The following is a 24,655-nucleotide window of genomic DNA, read 5'->3' on the forward strand; positions in this document are numbered from 1 at the left end:
GTGGCGTTTCTTAATACCTATCCTTGTCTTGCCAATTAATCCTCTACACAACTGACTTCATTTAAAGGCATGACAGTCTCTGTGTGTGTGTGTGTGTGTGTCTTTTCAGTTTCAGCTTACTCTACTGCCGTTGTTTTCATTGTCGCATTATGAGCACCAGTATTTCTGTGGCAGGACCTCTTTGTTCTTTTACACGGAGGCTTGAGGGTTTTGTTTAGCTTCATCACCTATTTCCATTTCCTCTTTTGCCTAAAGAGTTTTAGGTTTTTAATGATGCTTTTTATTTTTATTGTTGTTGTAGAGAATACACACATCAACAATTTCTACATGTACAGTTCAATACCATTGATTACGTTCCTCGGGTTGGGCAACCATTCTCACCCTCCTTCTCTGAGATGTCCCTCCCCCATGAACATAAACTCACTGCCCCCCGAGCTCCCTATCGAACCTTTTGAGTTGCTGTTGGCAATTTGATCCTATATAGATAAAAAAAGAAACCCAGCACTAACTGGGTTTTTTTTTTTTTTTTAATCTATATATAGATAGTTCTTTTTAAAAGAGCACAATGCTCAACCTTGGCCTGATTTTTTAAATTTCAACTTTGTTAATAGCCTTTAATAGACTTAATATATGCATTGCCTTTAATTGATTACATTTGTCTTCAGGAATTTATGCTAAGGAAATGAGCTGGAATGTGTACAAAGATTTGGCTATGAGGATGTTCATTACAGGGTTGTTTATGATAGCAAGAAACTGAAAATTACTCACATACCCCATAACGCCCCAACCGTAGAATAACCCTGTACTGTAATTCTCCTTCATTTATTTAGTCATGATAACATGGATATTAATTTTGAAGTTATTTTGTGGTAGAGCTTGTGGAATTTCTGAAAGTAAAGCCTTAAAGTCTTTTAGAATCCATATCGCAGAAGAAAAGTCAATGGTCCAGAAATAAGCTCACAGCACATTGCTATGGGAGGTCCAAAGTCAGTACGATCTTTTTATTTAAAAAAAAAAAAGAAAGTGGATCATAGCCATCTGTTTTGTTAAAGATAAAAATACGTATACATTATCAGTATGGTTTTTTCCACTTGTTGGGTCTTTACTCTCTAAATAGTCTAAATAGTTTCTAAATAGTCTATAGTCACACAAATTGTGAACATTTTTTTTTTTAATTATTTTTTTGAGACTAGAGGAAAGCGTTGTTGGAGTTGTTAGGTGCCAACAAGTCGATTCTTGCTCATAGTGACCCCATGTGACAGAGTAGAACTGCGTCACAGGGTTTTCTCGGCTATAATCATTACTGGAGCAGATTGCGGGTCTCTTTTCCCAAGGAGCCACTGGTGGTTCTAACAGCCAGCCTTTCAGTTAACAGCTGAGTGCTTAACCATTGCGCCACCAGGGCTCCCTAGAGGAGAGAACTAGTACCCTGTTGAAATATTTGTCCCTCCTTTTTTGTTTTATGTAAAGGTAGAAGATGCTTCAATCATTTCCTAAACGCAAATGCAATACTCAGACATATTTTTTGATTCTTGCTACTATCACCAGTGATATTTTGACATCAAGGAAATGCATGCATTTAAAAGATACTGAAAACACAAATGATAACAACGATAGAAATCGTCCTGGACTTGGTGGGGTAGAAGAAATGTAGGTAGCAGATGGTTTTAGAAAGAATCGCTGGTCTCCTGGACAATTTAGCATTCAGTCCAGTTCCAAGTTGACCCAACACAACCATTACTTTATTGATTTTTGAAGGAAGGGGGAAAAAAAAAAAAAGTCATGCATTGAGATAGACATACCCTCCCTTTCTGCAAGATTTGTGTTTAGGCTTTAAAAATAATCGGTGCTACTCCATAAAGAATCTGTGGCGGTACAAGGCTGAGCACACAGCTTTGGGCCAAGACACAGAGGTGACCTTAGTCCCGGATTTCTCATGGAGGAGGACCAGAGACTCCAAGTGGAAGGGATGGCGACAGAGTTTGGCCCCTGGGGAGCGGAGCTGCCTTAACCCACACAACCCTTCAATCCTTGGTTTCTTAGCTCTCTGCCTAAAAGTCGACTCTGCCATTATTTCAATTAATAGGAAAACACCAGAGCAATAAAGTTTACGGCTTCACATTTTCAAATTAAATTATGTATTGATTAGTTGGAGCTGTTATTAAAAATCATCACAATCAAGTCTGACAATGCCTTAAAATATTCATCATGATGACTTTGATCAAATTATAAATGGTGGATCTGCACTTTATTTTACAAGTAAAGGAGGCAAGATGAGCAATAAATTTGAAGCCCAAGTAATTGGGGAAAAAGTAATCTATTTAATCAGTCCCAGGAGCTTCATGATTCAGAGAACTGACATTTGCATATTTGGTTAAAGCCTTTTTGCGTGTGTGAAAAAATCATTTATAGACGTTTAAGAAAATATTCCATAGCAGGATTGGATTTAGCATCTGCATCTCTTATGCTGAACTTTGTCTAGAATTCAAACATTAGTGGTTTTCTTCTTTTTTACTTTTCTACTGCTAGTCCATAAAGAATGTCTGTTGGTGCAATGACTAAGCGCTCAGCTGCTAAGCAACAGGTTGGCAGTTGGAACCCACCCCAGTGGCTCCGTGGGAGAAGGACATGGTGACCAGCTTCTGTAAAGATTACAGCCTAGAAAACCATATAGGGCAGTTCTACTCTGTTAGAATGAGTCCCCATGAGTCAAAACTGACTCTAAGGCCCGTAACAACAACTTCCTCCCCACTCCCCCCAGCCCCACCTCCATCTCCTCAGGACTGAAAACCATTTCCACAACTAACAACAACAAATAACTTTTTTTCCAATCATAGCCACTTACTCCGCCCATGTCATCTTCCCTTCAAGCTCTAACTAGCCAACTGCTGTTGAGTCAACTCAGACTCATGGTGACCCCATGTGTGTTAGAGTAGCACTGTGCTCCACAGGATTTTCCATGGCTGAATTTTTTGGAAGTAGATCAACAGGCATTTCTTCTGGGGAAACTCTGGGTTGACTCAAACCTCCAACTTTTCAGTTAGCAGCCAAGCACTTTAACCCTTTGCATCACCCAGGGACCCTTCCTCAAGCTCTACAAGTCTACAAATGCTAAGAGACAATGTCCTGTAGAACTCAAAAGGAGAGCTTTGGATCCTGATGTTCAAGTCGTCTCCACCACCTGCTAAGTGAATTACCTTGGAAAGTAACTTAATTTTCTGGTGCCTTTGTTTCCTCCCCTGTGAAATGTAGATATAACAATAAGTAAAGTTGCCTATGGTTGCACCAACAGAGCAATCTACAAAAAGCCTAATACATAGCGGGTGATTGATTGATTATCCTTTTACTCTTCTGTGAATTGTGGTCTTTCAGTAGAAGAACTGAATTTTAATCCTCAGTAAATTGATGATATGCCAATGTTAAGTTTTATATATTAAATTCTGGTTAGCCTTACTAATGTACTTGTTGTGTGCTGTCCAGTCTATTCTGACTCTTAACCACCTTACAGGGCAGAGCAGAACTGCCCATAGAGTTTCCTGGGCTGGAATTTTTATTGGAGCAGATGGCCGGGTTGTTTTTTTTTTTCCCCCACCTAGCTACTGGTGGGTTTGAACCGCCAGCCATTTGGTTTACAGCTGAGTGCTTAACCATTACATCACAAGGGCTCCAAACTAATGCACTTAGATGCTAAATATTTGTAAATAGTACATAATTGAACATAAAACACCAGAGAATGAAATTACAAGTCACTTGCTTATAAGAACAAAAGAGAAGGTTTGTATTTTTGGATTAGTTCATGGCTTACCAGTATGGCCTCCTTACAAAATATACTCTGGCAATCACTTTGTTTAAGGGTTAAAATCCTAGGCTACCAGGTTCAATAACCTTAAAAAAAAAAAAAAATTTGAGGCAGAGGAGACACTAAAGTCATCTAATCAAGCTTTGCTTCCAGTGCCCAAACTCCATCAAACCACCTTATATTAAATATATGGGTCCTTTTGTAGATTCTGTATGGAAAGATGCACAATGGTGATATACAGTCCCTGGCCCTCAAGGAGCACATGGGCTAGTCAGGGAGATAGAATTAAACAAGGAATTGCAGAATAAAATCCCACATTACCAGGATTGCAGGATGCTGAGGAGCCATAGAGAAGGTTCATAGTCTTGACGGAGGAGGGAGCAGGGTAGGTCCAAAAGGCTTTTTGAAAAAGCTGTCATCTAAACTCAAACTCAAACCTGTAGGGCGTGTAGGAGTTCTCCAAACTAAGGTAGAGAAGAGACAAAAGAACGTTCTCCAGTGGACCTGGATGTGCAAGTAGAAAGGCATCTATTGAGGGTCTAAAATATACCAAGACTGTATTAAAAAAAAAAACCAAACCCATTGCTGTTGAGTCAGGCTGACCCACAGGGTTTCCAAAGAGCAGCTGGTGGATTCAAAATGCCGACCTTTTGGTTAGCAGCTATATAGCAAGGTGTAGCTCTTAACTGCTGCGCCACCGAGGCTCCAAGACTGTATTATAAGGACTTAAATATTGGATCACTCTCTCCTCCACCCTCAGAATGAGCTTCCCAGGGCAGAAGATGTCGTATTTATCTTTGTTAACCTAAGACCTGAGCTCAACACTTATCACATGGAAAATGTTCAATAACTCTTAGTTGAAGAAATGAATTAATCAATAAATGCTTTATCACGATTGTCTCTTGTTAGTAAGAAGCAAAGACATTGGTGAAACCATTGATCAGGACGGGGCCTGGGTTAGTCTTCTATAATACCACACTAGTGATCACCCTCCTGGTGTAGATCGATCCATTTAACTAATACTCTTTGGTATAGCCATTTAACCAGCTAGCTGTATCTTCATCTAGCCCATAAACCTCTGTCTTAGTCATGAAGATTTCATGAGCACCAATGGCAGCTATGTGATCTCTGGTCTACCCCCCATCCTGACTGACTTGGGATTCTACCAACAGAGAAAATGAGCTGTTTGGGGTAACTTTCTTGGTAAACAATAGCTGACCGTTTATTATTAATGACCATTTTCTTTTCTAATGTCTCGCCATTCATCCATTTCATTATCTGTTCTGTCCACTCTAAAATTAGCTGGTCTGTTTTGAAATCCGCTTTTTTATTTGAGTATCTGCCCATTTTAGTCTGATAGTACTATTTTCATTTTAAAAACACATAACAAATTGCAAATAAAGTTTTTAAATATCTATAATTGAAATGTGTGGCAATAGTAAATTGTCTCTTGTTACCATTTTTAAGGATCTTCTGAGATTCATGTATTTAATTTGTATATTTGAGTTCCTACTGTGTTTAAAATGAGCCCTGGTGGCTCAGTGGTTAAGCACTTGGCTGCTAACTGAAAGGTCAGTGATTTGAGCCTACCAGTTGCTCTGCAGGCGAAAAGACCTTGCAATCTGGTCCCGTAAAGATTACAGCATAGGAAACCCTATGGGGTAGTTCCACTCTGTTATATGGGGTCACCATGAGTCAGAATTGATTCAATAGCACACAACAACAACTTTATTCAAGAACTTGTGCTGAGTAATTGGATATATTCCAAATATTAATGACATATGAACACAGTTGAGTCTGTAAGTTTTAACAGTGGCCATCAGGAAAACGAGGTAGCAGGATGTTAATGCTGTCTGCTGTGAAGGATGATAAACTATACTTAAACCCATTGCCATCGAGTCAATTCTGACTCATAGCAACCCTATAGGACAGAGTAGAATTGCCCCATAGAGTTTCTAAGGAATGCATGGTAGATTTGAACTGCCGACCTTTTGGTAAGCAGCCATAGCACTTAACCACTATGCCACCAGGGTTTCCAACTATACTTAGTTGGCCTTATTAATCACTCATAGCAGGATTGGAAATGTCTGTGCATTTCCTTGCCTCCCAGTCTTTGTGTATGAAGAGGGAAAGGTAGAGATTCCCTAGTTAACCCATTCTCTGGATGCCCTAAATGTTACCCACTTGAGAATCTTAATTTTTTATCTCATTTTTATGACAGCAGCTAGAGTAGAAATTGTTGTTTGGTGCTGTTGAATTGGTCCTGACTCATAGTGACCCTATGCACAACAGAATGGAACACTGCTTGGTCCTGTGCCATCCTCACAATCTTTGCTAAGTTTGAGCCCATTGTTGTAGCCACTGTGTCATTCCATCTCATCCAGGGTCTTCCTCTTTTTTTGCTGACCTTCCACCTTACTTAGCATGATGTCCTTCTCCAGGACTGGTGCCTCCTGATAGCATGTCCAAAGTACGAGAGAGGAAGTCTCGCCATCCTCATTTCTAAGAAGCATTCTGGCTGTGCTTCTTCCAAGACAGATTTGTTCATTCTTCTGGCAGTCCATGGTATATTCAATATTCTTCGACCACACAATAATTCAAAGGCATCAATTCTTCCTGAGTCTTCCTTGTTCATTTCCTAGTTTTTGCATACATGTGAGGTGATTGAAAATACCAGGGCTTGGGTCAGATGCACCTTAATCCTCAAAGTGACATCTTTTCAACACTTTAAACAGGTCTTTTGCAGCATATTTGCCCAATAAAATACATCACCTGAAATTAAGCAGGACAAAGAGCAGTCAAGTTCCTCTTGTTTCATCTTAACTATGCATAGGTAAACCAACACAGCAGCTTTGGAAATGACCCACCCTAGAGGGAAAACCTAACCGTCCTTTCTCTAAGCCCTGTATTTCCTAATGTAAGTGGCAGCAGAAAACACCTGGTGGCCCATTTCTTAGTTCCATGTATTACTGGCAAGTAAGGCAGTTCGGCTAGGTGAGCACAACCCCAGTCTTCTCTCCATCTCTTTTTCTCCGTCCATTTGTTTATTCTTCCACTCTACAAATATTTATGGAGAATCCACTCAGCACTGGAGAAAGAATAGGAAATGGGTAGACATGGTCCCTGCCCCTATGCAGCTTACATTCTGCTTGGAAGTAGAAGGAAAAAAAGATGGTGTAAACTAATTATGAATTATGAATAAATGAATAGGATAATAATTTGTGTGCCTGCTTAGGAGGTCAGAACTTGCTTGCTGGGGACATGAAGTTTAGGCAGAGACCTACAGGTGAGATGGAGATAGCTACGCATAGAGTCCAGGGAAGCGTGTTCTAGGCTGAGGGAACAGCCAGTGTAAAGACATTGATCCTGAGAAGACTGCATATTGGATGAGGCGCTGAAATGAATCCATGGTGCTAAAGCATGAATGGGAACGGCCAGCCACGGTTCAGTGGGAGAATTTTCACCTTTCATGCAGGCAACCTGGGTTCAATTCCTGGCCAGTGCTTCTCATGCACAGCTACCACCTATCTGCAGTGGTGGCTTATACGTTGCTGTGATGCTGAACAGGTTTCAGCGGAGCATCCAGACTAAGAGAGACTAGGAAGAAAGGCCAGGTTTACTTTGAAATCAGCCAGTGAAAACCCAATTAATCTCAACAGTCTGATCCATAACCAATCATGGGGATGGCGCAGGACTGAGCAGTGTTTTGTTTTGTTGTGTGTGGAGTCACCATGAGTGAGGGGCTGACTTGAAGGCAGCTAATAATGACAAGACATGATGAGTGGGGATGAGAAGCTGAAAGTTGCAGAGACTGGCACAGGCCAGAACACAAAGGGCTCTGCAGAGCAAGAGTTTGCATTTTGCTCCATATATAATATAGACCTCAACTCAACTTTGCACACAACTAAATTCATTCTGTCTGCTGCTGGAAATAAAAATTAGACCTTGCACTGCTTGTCAGAAATCTGCGTGTAACTATCCCTCATTATTGCACAATTTTGGATGTGGGGAAAGAAAAAAGAAAGAAAGAGAGGTCTTTCCGTGCAACTAGCATTTGATTTAGTTGTCCAGTCACTGCTTTTGCCTTTGCATGTGCTCTTTATCTTGTTCTCACAGAGAAAAGGAAGAAGCCTTCCTTCCTCGTTTATTTTTTTAATATTCAGAGAAAACACACACATACACACAAATTTTCCTATGTGAGCATTTCTTTGTCGTTGTTCTTCACCATAACTATCATCATAGTCTTGTAGACTGTGAGGCCATCTGTAAGTCACTTGCCTCTTTCTTCTTAATCCAGTCAAATGTCTTTCTTCAGTCTGTATTTATTTGTTTTGAAGGAAAAGACTGTAGAATGGCACTTCTCAAAAGAACTTTCTGCCATGATGGAAATATTCTACATCTTCACTGTCCAATGTGGTAGCCACCAGCCACGTGTGCTAATTGAGTACTTGAACTGGGGGTAGCATGACTGAATTACTGAATTCTAAATTTTGTATAATTTTTATTGCTTCAAATTTAAATGGCTAGTATGTGGCTAGTAGTTACCATATTAGATGGGGCAGCTCTAGAGCGTCTTTTGAATGGCATTTTGGTGTCTCACTGGAATTCACAAAATGTTAGTCTCTGTGAAGGACTTTGGTAAATGACTTTGGTGAGCATAGATCAGTTCTGCTTATGGTGAGGGCCTTCAGTTCAGAGATAGACACTATAACAAAAAAAAAATTTTTTTTTAATTTTATTGTGCTTTAAGTGAAAGTTTACAAGTCAGTCTCTCATACAAAAATTTATATAAACCTTGCTATATACTCCTAATTGCTCTCTCCGTAATGAGACAGGCTGCTCCTTCCCTCCACTCTCTCTTTTCGTGTCCATTCTGCCAGCTTCTGACCTCCTCTGCCCTCTCATCTCCCCTCCAGATAGGAGATGCCAACATAGTCTCAAATGTCGACTGATCCAAGAAGCTTATTCTTCATCAGCATCTTTTTCTATCCCACTGTCCAGTCCAGTCCCTATCTGAAGAGTTGGCTTTGGGAATGGTTCCTGTCCTGGGCTAACAGAAGGTCTGGGGGCCATCACCACTGGGGTCTTTCTAGTCTCAGTCAGACCATTAAGTCTGGTCTTTTTATGAGAATTTGAGGTCTGTAAAAAAAAAAAAAAAAAAATTTTTTTTTTTTTTTTATCCCACTGCTCTACTGCTCCTTCAGGAGTTCTCTGTTGTGTTCCCTGTCAGGGCAGTCGTGGTTGTAGCCAGGCACCATCTAGTTCTTCTGGTCTCAGGCTGATGTAGTCTCTGGTTTATGTGGCCCTTTCTGTCTCTTGGGCTTGTAAGTACCTTGTGTCCGTGGTGTTCTTCATTCTCCTTTGGTCCAGGTGGGTTGAGACCAATTGATGCATCTTAGATAGCTGCCTTCTAGCGTTTAAGACCCCAGATGCTGCTCTCCAAAGTGGGATGCAGAAAGTGCAGCAAAAAATTTTATGTGATAACACCACTCTTCTTACTTTCTCACAAAGTAGCTGTTGTTTTCACCTGCCCAGCATCCATTTCATCTTCTTCAGGTTATGTAATTCTATTTTCTTTAGGGACCAGCTCCTCCTTATTTTTTATTTCCATGCTGCCAGTGGACTAATTCCATGCCTCACCCCAGAACTGGGCTTGTAATAGATCTATCCAACCAATTGGCATAACTCTGTCTCGCCAGCCATAGCATTGGCTAAATGAACATGTGACCCACATTCACCCAATGAGACTCAGTCCTGGAACTATTGCTGAAATTTCTGGCTGTTGAACATGTTGATAAAAACAGACAACCTCGAGTTTCTGGCCATTTCTCCCCCTCCCTGAGCATGGCCAGTACTGAAGAAAGGATGTAGAACTAGGGCTGAGTCCTAAGCTGAAGTCCACAGTTATCCTTGGAGTTTTCATTTCCATGAACCAACATATTCCTTTTTCTATTTAAGCCAGTTCGAATTGGTGTTTCATTTGGAAACAAATAAACAAACAAAAGGCCTTGATAAAACAATAATTAATGCCAAGCAGTATAGTATTTGTGAAAATAAATTTCATGAATCTCATTGTACCGATGCCTAGGAAACTATGGGAAAAAACTGGACAGTGTTGGGAGTGTGGATGGTGGGCATTAATATTGCAAGGGAGCTAATGGATTCTCTTCCTTAATTATTTAGCTGGACATTGAACCTACCAACACAGGGTGTTACTTTTACTTCCAACACAGATTAAAACTTCTGTAATCTCCTTATTGATCAAAATTAAGTGTGGGCTAAGATTTATACTCAGAATAAGATGCTCTGGGAATCAAAAATCAAAATGAGCAAAGTGAAGATGTTTTTCCAACAGTGTAGATGTTTTCTGTATCTGCCTAGGTAGGGCCTGAGAGTTAAACTCTTTTGAAAAAATGAAGCTAGTTATTATCAAATTATTCTGCAAACTCATTTCATGAAGTCTTGTGGGACAAATGAGCATTGAGGAAATGTGCAATTGTGAACTAATGTGTGTGTGCACTTATGTGTCCTTGTGGTTTCTGGCCTCATTTCCTAGACACTAGGTGCCTTTATGGGGTGGTGCCTCAGTCAGCTGGGTATACTGGTGCATTGGCTCAGTGATCTTTAACGTGCAATAAATATGTGTGCTTTCCAAGTAGCCACCGATCTGTCTTTGGTACTGTTTTCAGACTGGGAGTCAACTTCCTGAAATCCTTCAAGTTGTGTCTTTTGTCTGCTCTGTTGTTCCAAATTAGCTGTGTGTGGAACTGTGACTGTATTTCCCATTACTTGTTTTGGGCTGAAACATACCTCAACCTAGTCAACCATAATTCAAAGTCTTGGAGTAGGAGAGATCTCCTGCATGAGTGGTTCTCTGTGGTGCATAACAGTCTCTTCCCTGTCAAAAGCACCAAGTGAGTAGCTTAGTTCATGCATGTTCTTGGAACCCTCTCTCTCCAGTATTCCGCTGTTTTTAGCCTTACCTTCAGATGTAACTGCTGTTGACTAGGCTTGAGGGAAAGTATCACAGGGTGTCTCTACGCTCCCAGCCCCTCTGCTATAGGGCGAAGACTTCCTAGGACTGAGTCTATTTGTAGCTTCAAGAAGACAGTCTTTCCTGAGAAACATCTTTTCTGATTTAATTAAAAATGTTTCCTCCAGGATACATACCAAACTGTTAGCCATAGATGCCCCTGAGGTCCTGAAAGGGACTTTAAAGAGTAGGGGAAAATCATGGCTTCCCTTTTTATTCCATGTGCTTAGTTCTGTTTTTTTCTTGTTTCGTTTTGCTAAACGACAAGCCTAATTCTTTAAAACAATAAAACAGGTTATTAAAAAGCATTTCAAAGTTTTTTTTCTCTTAGGGTAGATGATTTCATATATATATATTTATATTTTATGTATATATATATATATATATGTATTTAAAAATAAAAATGTAATTGTTCAAAGAAAATTCAAACTTAAAACAGGACAGAGTAAAAGGGGAGCCCAGGTGATACAGTGGTTAAGTGCTCGGCTGCTAACCAAAAGGTTGGCAAAAGGTTGAGTTCGAACCCACCAGCTGCTCCATGGGACAAAGATGTGGAAGTCTGCTTCCATAAAAATTACGGCCTTGAGAACCCTGTGGATCAGTTCTACTGTGTTCTATAAGGTCGCTGTGAGTCAGGATCGACTTGATGGCAGTGGATTTGTTTTTGTTTTCTTTTTTTTTTGAGACTAAAAAGGTAAAAGCCCCTGCCCAACCCACACAGACCTTCTAAACCTACTTCTTTCCCCAGAGGAAACTTCTCTGAGTAGTTTACCAAAATATTTATTGTGTGTGTGTGAGAAAAAGAGAGATGGATAAATAAATACATCTCTGTGTATGTATATATATATATATATATGTTTTGTGTAAATATGATCAAAATACATAGAAAATATTTTATTTGTATTTTTTTACATTTAGTAGTATGCCATGAATATTTTTCCCATGTTATAGGTGTTACTCTATAACAGTCTTTTTAGCACCGCCTAGAATACCATAGGCGTCCATAGGTGGCACAAATGGTTAAGCATTCGACTACTATCTGAAAGGTTGGCAGTTCGAACCCACCCAGAGATGCCTTGAAGATGGGACTGGTGACCCGTTTCCAAAAGGTCACAGCGTTGAAAACCATATGAAGCAGTTCTTTCTACTCTGCACTCGTGGGGTCACCATGAGTCAGAATCAACGCGAGGCAACCAGCAATAACAGCAGCGTACCAAAAAAAAAAAAAAAAAAAAAATTTTTTTTTTTTTTTTTTTTTACCATAGTATGCACGTGTGAATATAACTGGTTTAATCATCTCCCTATTAATGGACATTAGGTGGTTTCACGTTTTTCTCATTGGTGACCAGGCTACAATGAGTATCCTTGGACATCAGCAAGACTTCTCTGTGGCATCCCCAATGTATAACAGTCGGTTCCCATGTACAATACCAGTGGGTCTTCCATTTCCCTGTCTGCAAATGTTCCCAGCTTAACTAGGACCAGTTTCCATGGCCTGATCTTGGCCAGTGATTTGTGTCCTTCTATAGCAGAGGGCTGAGATGTGTTTTGAGTTCACCTGTAAGAATGTTGAATGTTTGTCCAGGGATGACACTGCCAAACCCGTCCTGGGGATGCTCATCACAAGGATGAAGATGATTTATTTGAGCGATTAGAAATCAAAGTTCAGGTTTGTTTCTCATAAATCTGTTATTTGGAGGGAGATTTCATGAACCATTCTTATTTATCTTATACCTGCAGGGCATGGGCTTTTTATGAGATGGGTATTTTTAAAGGAACAACTTTATTCTTGGGAAGGCTGACAGGACTTTTAATGAGGAAAGAAATTAGAAACCAGAGCTGGAGGCAACATGGTCAGTAAAAAGAAAAGGGAAACAAGGAAGAGTAATCCAGTTTAAAATGCCCTTTTAATGTTTATTATTGTAAATATTCTTGTTCATAATAGTTATGGGTGAAAAAATATGTGGGTACTCTTGGGGTTTTCTTAATAGGAAAGTACTTGTCACTTCTTCACATGCTTGTCATTTAAGTTAAACTCTACCTAGTCCGGTATCAATTGACATTGTACAAATCAAATAATGTATTTAGTGCTGTAGGCCAGGGTCAGCAAACTGTTGTCCATGGGCCACATCCAGCCCACCTGCCCTCCTGTTTTTGTAATAAAGTTTTATTAGAACACAACAACAGCTATTCATCTATGTGTTGTATGCGGCTGCTTTTGACCTGTCTGTCAGCTTGTCCTCCTGTGGTGGCGTGCATGTTGCTATGATGTTGGAAGCTATGCCACCCCTGGTATTTCAAATACCAGCGGGGTCATCTGTGATGGACAGGTTTCAGCAGAACTTCCAAAGTAAGAAAGGCTAGGAAAAAAGGCCTCATGATCTATTTCCAAAAATTAGCCAGTGAAAATCCTACAGATGTTTTCTGAGACTTTGACTTGCTTGCTTTGAAGCATCATTAGGAAAGATCAATCACTAGAGAAGGACATCATGTTTGGTAAAGTAGAGAGCCAGCAAAGGTGAGGGAAACCCTTGATGAGATGGATTGACACGATGGCCACAATAGACTCAAACACACCAATGGTCATGAAGATGGCGCAGGCCCAGGCAACATTTTGTTCTGTTATACTTGGTGTCACCACAAGTTGGAGCCAATTTGATGGCAACGAACAACATGTTCCTCAAAGCCAGAACTGTTTTCTGTCTGGCCTATCACAGAAAAAGTTTGTCAGCAGAGGGAATCTCACTATTTAAAGATGTTCTGTGTTGAATCAATTTTAAATGTGGGGAAAAATCAATCCCTGGTCAGGGGCTGCAGAACCTCTCTGGGAGGATGGAGGCCAGACTGATCTGTCTCTACCAAGAGAGGGATGCAAGTGAGCAAAGGAAGAGACTGAGCCATTCAAGCTCAATTCTTTCTCCTCATCTCCCAGTCAAAGAAGTTTCTCTTTCTCCAAAGAGGAGGGAGTGAGCATTGGCGAGAGCTTGAGCATAATTAATAGGGCTGACATCTGGGACAGACAATGCGGCATAGTTACTAATGATATGAGGATATCATGTAGTTGGGTCTACCATCAAAGTCCCCAATGGTGCAAATGGTTATCGTGCTAGTCTGCTTACCAAAGGGTTGGTAATACAAGTCCGCCCAGAGGTGCCTCGGAGGAAAGGTCTGGCCATCTACTTCTGAAAGACCACCCACTGGGAGCCCTATGGAGCACAGTTCTACTCTGATCTACATGGAGTTTCATGAGTCAGAGTTGACTCAGCTGCAATGGGTTAAGCCTACCGTTATGGGTTCTTAGATATTACCTAGACTCTTGCCATCGTGCACATGTCTTCCTGGGTGTAAGCCAGTGGTTCTCAGTTGGGAGCAGTTTTGCTGTTCAGAGGACATTTAGCAATGCCTGGAGGTGTTTTGATTGTCACAACTGGGATAGAGGGTGCAGCTAACATCTAGGGAGTAGAGGCTGGGGTGCTGCTAAACATTCTACAGTGCACGGTATGCCTCCACAAGCAACAATTACCCAGCCTAACAGCTGTGCCAAGGTGGAGGAACCCTGGCATGGGTGAAGACGTCACTGGCATGCCTTCTCTCCTCTTCTCCCTCCTAGACTTTTGGCGTTGTTTGAACGCGCTAGGATTTATCTTCACGCTAAGCCATGTGTATACTGTCCACATAGGATTACCAAATAATTTAAGCCAAAAGGGGCCCTTCAGCTCTTAGATCTGGCCCATAAATTCCTGCTGAGGACACTCTAGAGAAACTGTTAGGTGCCACGTGATCTCTGTGACATGGACTTCGGGTTTCCTGAGGGCCAGTGTTCCTTTCAATGCTATTAACTTTCCCAAGTTTGCAGCCTGTGGGTGGTGCTGGCGTGGGCAGGGAGGAATGAATGATTGATGGAGTGTGAGCCTCCCAAATAGAAGCAGGCTGGTTGGGAGCTTTCTTTAATATCATATTTTATATACAACTGCGGGTCAGGCCAGGCTGTGGATATACAGTGCCCGACCCTAGTACGGAGGAACTATTGATTGTACTCAAACAGGGAGCTATCCAGATGATTTATTTATGCAGCAGTGCAGCTTTCTGCTTCCTTGGAGGTGGGCACAGGCTGGAACGGTTTTGTTGTGTGTGTGTGTATGTGTATGTGTGTGTGTGTGTGTGGCCTCCCATGGGCCTCTCCATTTCTGCTGTGCCTGTAATTAGCTCCTCAGACCCTATAATCACACTTTGCATGTTCTTACCTGTACATGCTCATTTGGCTCTCTGATTTCTTGTTAAATTCCCAGTTTTAAACCACATAAGAATTGGGCTTTTGGCAAAACACCAAGTTATCAGAACAAAGGCTGGAGCTCTGGGCAGATAGTTGAAAGATTGTGACCAGGATTGGCTGTTTTGTTGTTTTGCTTTCCTAAATTTGAGAAGAAGCTTTTGAGGGATTATTTTTGAACACATCTACTTTATCTCTTCCCAAATAAAATGGTGTCCCTCAAGAAAAGTATCAGAATGTAGCTGTTAAGGCCAGATATTTCAAACCCAGCTGAGTCTACACAGGCATAACAAATTGAACAATTACATTCTGAGAAAGAGATCATAATCCATAAAACTTGTTGTTGTTGTGAGCTGCTGTCAAATCGATTCCAACTCATGGCGACCCCATGTGTACGCAGTAGAACTGCTCATAGAGTTTTCAAGGCTGGAACCTTTCAGAAGCAGCTCGCCAGGCCTGTCTTCCAAGGTCCCTCTTGCTGGGTTTGAACTTTCAACCTTTCTGCCAGTGGTCAAGTGCTGAACTGTTTGCACCCCCAGGGATCCTTCCATAAACTAAGGTCTTAAATAGTAGGATCTGAATCAAATCAAATACATACAACACAGTTGTAGAGTGATGGGATTCAAATCCAATCAGATAAATAAAATGAGACTAATTTTTCACAGAGCCAATTATCTCAAGCATCTCCCTGAAGTAAAATTATAGGAGACACAATGGAAGATCATCACAGTGATCTCTCTGATCCAGACTGCCCCTTCCCTCCGTTTGCCTTAGCTGTTTTGGGATTTATGCACTCATTCATTCATTCATTCATATGTTTCTTGTATTTTGCACAGTCAGCACAGAAAATACTCATTCCAATGGCATCCAAAGCTGTGGACCAACAAGCATGAGGGGAAAGAGAAAGATGTATAAACAAATGCATAAACCACAGTTAGTCTTCAAAACTAAACCCACGTGTTTTATGAAAATCCCTTATTGTTGAAAACCATTTGCAGAGACATCAGTCTTCACTTGGCTGGTAAAAAAAAAAAAAAAAAAAATCTGCTAAAGCCTCTTTCTAAGTCTCCTGTGAGTAGCAATGAAATGGCTAACCAGGGATTGTGCTCACAGGCTTATTGATTCCAAGTCTCATCACCACCACCATTTTTTTTTCTGGGTTATTAAGAAGATATCAACAGTTTTCTTTTTTTCTAATTTATTTTTGTTGTTGCTGTTTTTGTTGAGAATATACAGAGCAGAACATACACTAATTCAACAGTTTCTACATGTACAATTCAGTGACATTGATTACATTCTTCAAGTTGTGCTACCATTCTCACCCTCCTTTTCTAAATTATTTCTCCACCGTTAACATAAACTCGCTGCCCCCTAAACTTTCTATCTAACCTTTCCAGTTGCTGTTTTCAATTTGATCCCATGTAGATAGTTCTCAAAAGAGCACAATGCTCAAGGCAGACATTCTTCACTAATTAAGCTAAGCTATTACAAGAACATGACTGTGTATTTTTTAAGCTTGAAATACTAAGGAAAGAAAGCAAGTAAGAAGGGAAGGGGAAAAAAAAACACAGGAAAGAAAACACTTAGGAGAATCAACAGAAACAATAAAAAATACTTAGAATTAAAAATGTAGAATGTAACCTGGAAGTACAACTGCCATTAAAGTTAGAGAGCTTGGCCAAATCTCACCCAGAGGGTTTATGCCTCTTCCTGAGTAATTTGGAGACTCAGCGGCAACTCTTTGTGGATGGAGTTTCTTTGTTCATGTCAAACCAGTATGCCGTTTTTACATACCTGAATTATCACAGCTTCGGGGCAATACCATTATAAAGCACCACATGCCTTTCAGAACTTAAGGATCCCCTAGTACTAAGCAAAGGAGGCCTGGTGGTGCAGTGGTTAAAGTGCTTGGCTGCTAATCAATAGGTCGGGTTCAAACCCACCAGCAGCTCTGCAGGAGAAAGATGTGGCAGTCTGCTTCTGTAAATGATTCATAGCCCTGGAAACCCTATGGGGTGGTTCTACTTTGTCCTATAGGGTCGCCATGAGTGGGAATTGACTTGACAGCAATGGACTTGGGTTTTAGTACTGGGCAACACTGGGGTGCTAATCCTTTCTGCACAGATGCAATCAAATTAGGAAGTAAACTTCATAATGTAACAAGCTATCACCTGGGACCAGAAGTAGCCTGCATTCTATTTTTCCTCCCTTGCATAGTGAAATGAACCAGGCATATGGCATATTTTAATTTCAGCAAATATTAATTTTTAATGGGAAATGTACACCTGGCTTTGCATTATTGCTGAGTTATTGTGATGGTTTTGAAACTTATTTGTATGTTTTTTTGTTGTTGTTGTTTAATTATTATAACCCAACCCACCCACTGCCGTCGAGTCGATATAACAGCTAACTTTATTTTTAAATTTATTTAATAATTTAATTTTTGTTGTTGAAAATATATACAACAGAACATACACCAACTCAACAGTGTCTACATGCACAATTTGGTGACATGGATTACATTCTTCAAGTTGTGTAACCATTCCCACCCTTCTTTTCCAATCTCTTCCTCCCTCATTAACATAATCTCATTGCCCCTTAAGCTTCCTATCTAACTTTTCAAGTAGCTGGTGTTAATTTTTATTTATTTGTTTTATTGTGCTTTAGGTGAAAGTTTATAGCTCAAGTTAATCTCTCATTCAAAAATTTATACACACTTTTATGACACTGATTATAGTACCGACAATGTGACAGCACGTTCCCCCTTTTTACCCCAGATTCCCTGTGTCCATTCATCCAGCTCCTGTCCCGTCCTGCCTTCTTATCCTGTTGTTAATTTGATCACGTATAGATAGTTCTTTAAAAGAGCACAATGCTCAAGGCAGACATTCTTTATTAATTAAGAAACTTATTTATATGCTTTCTGATACAACTGTAATTAAGGTGAAGAACCTAGTAAGCTTTCCTAACTGATGGTACATTGATCTGAAAGCTACCTGAGAGCAGGGATTCTATGTTCAGCATGTATAGCTCGGTAGTAGAATTCGCGCCTCCCACGTGGGAGATCCAGATTTGATTCCTGGCCAGTGCGCGTCAAGTGCTGCCACCACTCATCTGTCATGGAGGCTTGTGTGTTGCCCTGATGCTGAACAGGTTTCAGTGGAGCGTCCAGACTAAGGCAGGCTAGAAAGAAGGCCTGAAATGTCCCTTCGGAGATCAGCCAATGAAGACCCACAGTGGTCCAATCTGCAACGGATCATCAGGATGGCACAAAACTGGGCATTTCGTTCCGTTGTCTGTGGGGTCTCCTTGAGTCCAAGAAGCCTTGAAAGCAGCTAACAATAGCAACAACCCCAATTTAGTAAAACGACAAGCTTATGGTGCAAAGTCCTCTGTGCCAGGTATTACCTTGTATCCTGACGCTCAGAAAAAAATGTAATATGAAGACAAACATGTGCCAAGGAAAGAGGAAATTCTAATGCCTTTTAAAACATTGATTTATTAATAAATAGTAATGGATGAATATTTGGACATTTTAACAAATTATTTCCTGCCTATATCTATTAAATTTCGCTTAAATTCACCTTATTTTTGTGCCCCTGAGGAAAACCTGGTGGTGTAGTGGTTAAGAGCTATGGCTGCGAACCAAAAGGTCAGCAGTTCAAATCCACCAGGCACTCCTTGGAAACTCTATGGGGCAGTTCTGTTCTGTCCTATGAGTCGGAATCGACTCGATGGCAGTGGGTTTGGGTTTTTATGTGTCCCTGAGAAGGAGAACTAAGGGAAAAAACCCAAAAAACATGAGCTATCAGTTTTCAGCTACTCATAAACTCAACTTACTTTTTTAATTATTTTATTAGGAAAGCTCCGGTGTTCTATTTGTAATTCATCTCCCTAAGGGAACTTCAGACCTTGCAGGTCTGTTTGCTATTCCTATCAGGTTAGGGGGGAGAAAAGAACAGAATAATGGAAATTTCACACATTATTCAGGTTTTTAAAAAAATCTAGTTTCTTGGCCTGACAGTTTCTTAAATCTGTTTACCTTGATGTTTTAATCTCATGCATTTTGATAGAGCCTGATATTCATAATGGGTGGATTTGATAAATTTTTAAGCAGGAAGTGGACTATGATGAAGAAACACGGGGTGAGGTTTGTATTTTGCACTTTGTAGTCAAGGCTTCAAGTTTCATTTTCACTTTTTGCACTAACAGTATTCCCCAGGGGCGCCAGGGCTGCCTAAAGCTGACTTCCATCCATGTTAAAACGTCTTGGACTGAGCTTCCCAATAGCACTCCAGTTTCAGTGCAGGTGGTAATACCTGTGTGTGGACAGCAGAGTAGATATCAGCTTAAAACCCATATAAATCTACATTTCCACTCCGCATGTGAGTGCGTAACATGGAGGTTAGAACTTGTCGCTTCAACGTCAGTGATATAACGATGGACTGGAAGCGAGAGCTCTGTTGAGCAGGCATGTTCTGGAGTCTCTGTGACCTGTAGACACCGAGGTTTTGTCAGAATTGAATTCCGAGGATCAAGCAAACATGACAACAATTCAACCCCACTAATCATTTTTTGTAAGCAACATAAAATATTAATTTAATCTCTGGAACATTTTTCAGTGTTTTGTTAGAGTATAACAAATGTGTACAAAAGTCGGGAGCAGTCAAATGGATCCTTGTGTACCTGCCACTCAGACTCGATAGTTGTCAACTCATGACCAGTCTTCTCTTATCTATAGCAACAGTTACTGTCAAGTTGACCCCGACTCATGGTGAGCCTGACTCATGGTGACCCCATGTGTGTCCGAGTAGAACTGTGCTCCTTAGGGTTTTCAATGGCTGATTTTTTGGAAGTAGATCTCCTGGCCTTTCTTCTAAGGTGTCTCTCGGTGAACTTGAGCTTCTAGACTTTTGGTTAGCAGCTGAGTGCTTTAGCCTTTTGGACCACCAGGGACTCTATATCCTCACTTATTATTCATTCATGGATTATTGTGAAACCAAGATCAAAAACCAAAAACCAAACCCAGTGCCGTCGAGTCAATTCTGACTCATAGTGACCCTATAGGACAGAGTAAAACTGCCTCATAGAGTTTCCAAGGAGCGCCTGGTGGATTCAAACTGCTTACCTTTTGGTTAGCAGCCATAGCTCTTAACCACTTTGCCACCAGGGTTTCCAAACCAAGATCAGGCATCATAAATTTAATGCATAATTATTTCAGTATGTATTTCTAAAACAGAAGGTCCATTTTCTAAACATGATCACCCCCAATCCTATATTATTAACAGTGATTCCTTAAGAGAATTAAATATCTTGTCAGTGTTAACATTTATCCAATTGTCTTACATATTTTTATGTTAATTTACTTGATATGAGATCCAGACAAGGACTATAGAATGGAATTGCTTGATATGTATACATTTCTTTAATCTATGCTTTCCTCCTTCATGTCTTTCTTTTTTTATTTTCTTGCGATTTAGAAGATTATCCGTCTTCCTGAGGCTTTTTTAACAATATCATGATCGTGAATTCTTTTCTGTTTTTTACCCAAGATAAAAAATTAGCCTGATAAACCATTGATTGAATTGATGATACTCATCATCCTATTATTCCACAGGTGAATACTAATGGCAATAACTTGATATTAATTGAGAGCCACAGTGAGTCAGGATCAACTCGATGGCAATAGGTTTGGTTTTTGGTATATATATATATATACCCTGGTGGCGTAGTGGTTAAGAGCTACAGCTGTTAACCAAAACGTTGGCCATTTGAATCCTCCAGGTGCTTCTTGGAAAATGTATGGGCAGTTCTACTCTGTCCTGTAGATTTGCTATGAGTCGGAATCAACTCGACAGCAGTGAGTTTTGGTTTTATATATATATATTCAGTTTAAGAAAAATAGAGGTTGAGACAATTGCTCAAAAGTTAGTTTCACAATTCAGGTGGGCCAGGTTACTGTCTCCAAGCACTCTTCTGCAGTTGCTTGAAAGCCAAGGTCATATTTTTTAACTGCTTGGACTGGGAATTTTTCTTCCTTGGATACATTACGGTTGCCATTGACACTGATTTTTTGTACTCCTAAGTGAAGTAAATATGAGCATTGCACATGAAATACAGCACTCTTATGAAATACAGGATGCGACTTTAGAAAAGTGGTCATAGTCCCCCCACAACCAAAAAAAACAAAAACAAACAAACCCACTGCTGTCGAGTCGATTCCGACTCATAGCGACCCTATAGGACAGGGTAGAACTGCCTCATAGTTTACAAGGAGCACCTGGTGGATTCGAACTGTTGACCTTTTGGTTAGCAGCCGTTGCACTTAACCACTACGCCACCAGGGTTTCTGGCCCCACCATAAGTATCCATTATTAAGTTGATACCATATCTGACTCCTGAGTAAAGGGCCCCACAGACGTGGTCTGTTCTTGAGAAAAATGACGAAGGAGACAACCTGGAGAATCTCCTGCTACCTTCATAACTCAGGTCAGAATTTATGCAAACAACCAAAAAAAAAAGATCCAGAATACCAGGGACCATGTTGTTGTTGTCGTTAGGTGCCATTGAGACGGTTCTGGCTCACAGTGACCCTATGCACAACAGAATGAAACACGGCCCGGTCCTGTATCATCCTTAAAATCATTATGTTTGAGCTCATTGTTGCAGCCACTGTGTCAGTCCACCTCATTGAGGGTCTTCCTTTTATCTGCTGACCCTGTACTTTGCCGAGCATGATGTCCTTCTCTAGGGACTGATCCCTCCTGACAACATGTTTTTGTTGGATGCCATCCAGTCTATTCCAACTCATATGGACCCTGTGTGACAGAGTAGAACTGCCCCATATGGTTTTCTTGGCTGTAATTCCAACAGAAGCAGCTGAGCGCTTAACCATTGCACCACCAGGATTCCTTTGGTGGACCATAAGCCACCCCATTTCTCAAGCCATCCTTGTGACCCAGCAAATTATCCCAGTTGTCCTGGATGCAGAGCTTTGAGGATGTGGGTAATGGACAGGGAGGGAGGGAGTCAGTGTTTCTAGGGTGTGGACTGATCTTTAGCAATAGCCTAGGCCAGGCACTTGGCACTGAGAACCACCTGAATTCCACAGTCACAGTGCCAGTATGCAACACCTCCCATCCTAACTTCATGGAAGCCCACTTAGTAGCATTCCTTTTCACCACTTAAATAACAGCTTTCACCATGTTGTTGTTGGGTGCCGCTGAGTCCATTCTAACTCACAGAAACCCCAGGCAACAGAGCAGAATTGCCTCATATGGTTTTCTTGGCCATAATCTTTAGGATGAAGGGACCATTTTCCCACTAAGTGTGCTATTTTTATGTTTGTTTCCAACCACAGAATAGCCATGAATGGCACATGTTGATTGCTCATCATGTGCCATGATCCATGTGGCCACTTTATATCCATTGTCCACTTTAATACCATATGGAGCCAAAGTTTTGTTCCTACTACTGTTCCCGATGACGGTATCGAAGCTTACACAGAAGCAGTAACAACACATAATAATTTGCTTTGAGATACAGAATGATTAAGTGGTATATTGGGATTTGAACCAGAGTCTGTTAGACTCCAAGGCTGGTGTTACTGACTGGGGCTTCTCTTAGCATTTGCAAAAAGCACTGGGCGGGGGCCAGTGGGAAACTTACATGTGACCACCCCAACCAGCACTTACAAGCTCTGTCTACACTTCCAAATGGCTGCATCTTGATCGTGTACCTGGCGAAACACGCAACAGTGGTATGGTCTGCCCTTGGGGAGACTCACTTAGGAAAGAAGGTAGCAGTGCCCAGAATGGGCTTTGTCTTTGGCATAAAGCTGTGGGATTCCTGGTACTCCAAAATGAGTGGCGGGGAGGTCCACAAGGACATTCTCCTGATCCTCTGGACTCCTCACACCACAGGGAGGATTGTGCCAAAAGAGGGTCCGTGTGGGGTCCTCTAAAACATGGGTTGGGAGGAGCCAGTGTTTCTTGGCTCTAAGGGCTCATAAGGAGCACTGGCAGCGCAGTGATTAAAGCGATCGACTACTATCAGAAAGGTCGATGGTTTGAAACCACCAGCAGCTCCATGGGAGAAAGATATGGCAATCTGCTTCCATAGAGATTTACAGCCTTGAAAACCCTATGGAGTCTCTGTGAGTCAGAATCGACCAGATGGCAGTGGGTTTTTTTTTTTTTTTAATGGCTTGTAATCACGAGCTCTGATGCCTTCTGTATTACAAACTTCCATGCTATCCCTGAGGAGCCCTGGTGACGTGGTAGTTAAGTGCTTGGCTGCTAACCAAAAGGTTGGCAGTTCAAACCCACCCAGTGGCTGGGTGGTAAAAAGACCTGATGATCTGCTTCTGTAATGATTGCAGATCATTGAAAACCCTATGGGACAGTTCTACTCTGTCATGTGGGGTTGCTATGAGTCAGAATCGACAAGATGGCAACTAACAACATGCTATCCCTCCTCCCCAAAATAATGATGCAATTTCCCGCTGTGCCATCCGGCATCATTCCCATAATATCTTTAAGCTTTGTTGTTGCAGTTAATTTCTGTCCATCCGGCTCTCAGTCATGGCATCCCCATGTGCAACAGGACAAAACATTACCCAGTCCGCTGCCATCTTCATGGTTGTGGTATGTTTGAGTCAAGTGTTCTGGCTGTTTTGTCAGTGACTGAGGCTTTTCCTCATTTCCGTTGGCCCTCTACTTTACCAAACATGATGTCTTTTTCTAGAGATTGATCTTTCCTGATGATGTGACCCAAGTAAGGAAGACAGTTTTGACATCCTTGCTTCTAAGGAACATTCCGGAATGCTCATTTGAATTTACTCAGTGTCAAAATGTTCAGGCTGCAGAGCAAGTGGAAGGGACATTTTTTTTTTTTTTTTCGGGAGCAAAGCAGAACAAAATAAAAGCCATGTATCCCCTTTACAGCCTGTGCTGTTGTCAGTTGCTATCGAGTCAATTCCGACTCAGGGTGACCCCATGTGTGCAGAGTAGAACTGTTCCGTGGGGTTTTCAAGGCTGTGACCTTTTGGAAGCAGATCACTAGGCCTGTCTTCCAGGGTGCCTCTGGGTGGGTTTAAACCACCAACCTTTCAGCTAGTAGTCGAACACTTAAGCATTTTTGCCACCTGGAGGTCTCCTCTTTAAAGGCTGGAGCCATAAAAATTTCCGTCAGAGCTCCTCAAAAGTAGGCCTAGGGCGCTAGAGAGCTTCTCCCTGCCTACCCCCCAAAAAACAAATAAATAAAAAGCACTTTGCTGATTTCCCTGACATGTGTGGAGGTGACAAGGAGAGCTATGTCTTATACAAATAAGTGAAGGGCTGTTTTCCTACTGTGGGGTCCCTTCTATGCTGGTGCTCACACAGCTCTATCCTCAAACTGTCTGGAGTGAAACACTTATTGATAGTCCACCCAATACAAGTGGAGCATGAGGTCACAGTTAGGGTCATGGTTTCTATGGACTAAGGTAGAGAATTGATTTGAGGATACCACGTTTCAGGCCAAATGGAAGAGAATTGCTTAGGCATCCTTTTCT

The sequence above is a fragment of the Loxodonta africana genome, chromosome 12 (genome assembly GCF_030014295.1).
Source record: "Loxodonta africana isolate mLoxAfr1 chromosome 12, mLoxAfr1.hap2, whole genome shotgun sequence".
NCBI lineage: Eukaryota > Metazoa > Chordata > Mammalia > Proboscidea > Elephantidae > Loxodonta > Loxodonta africana.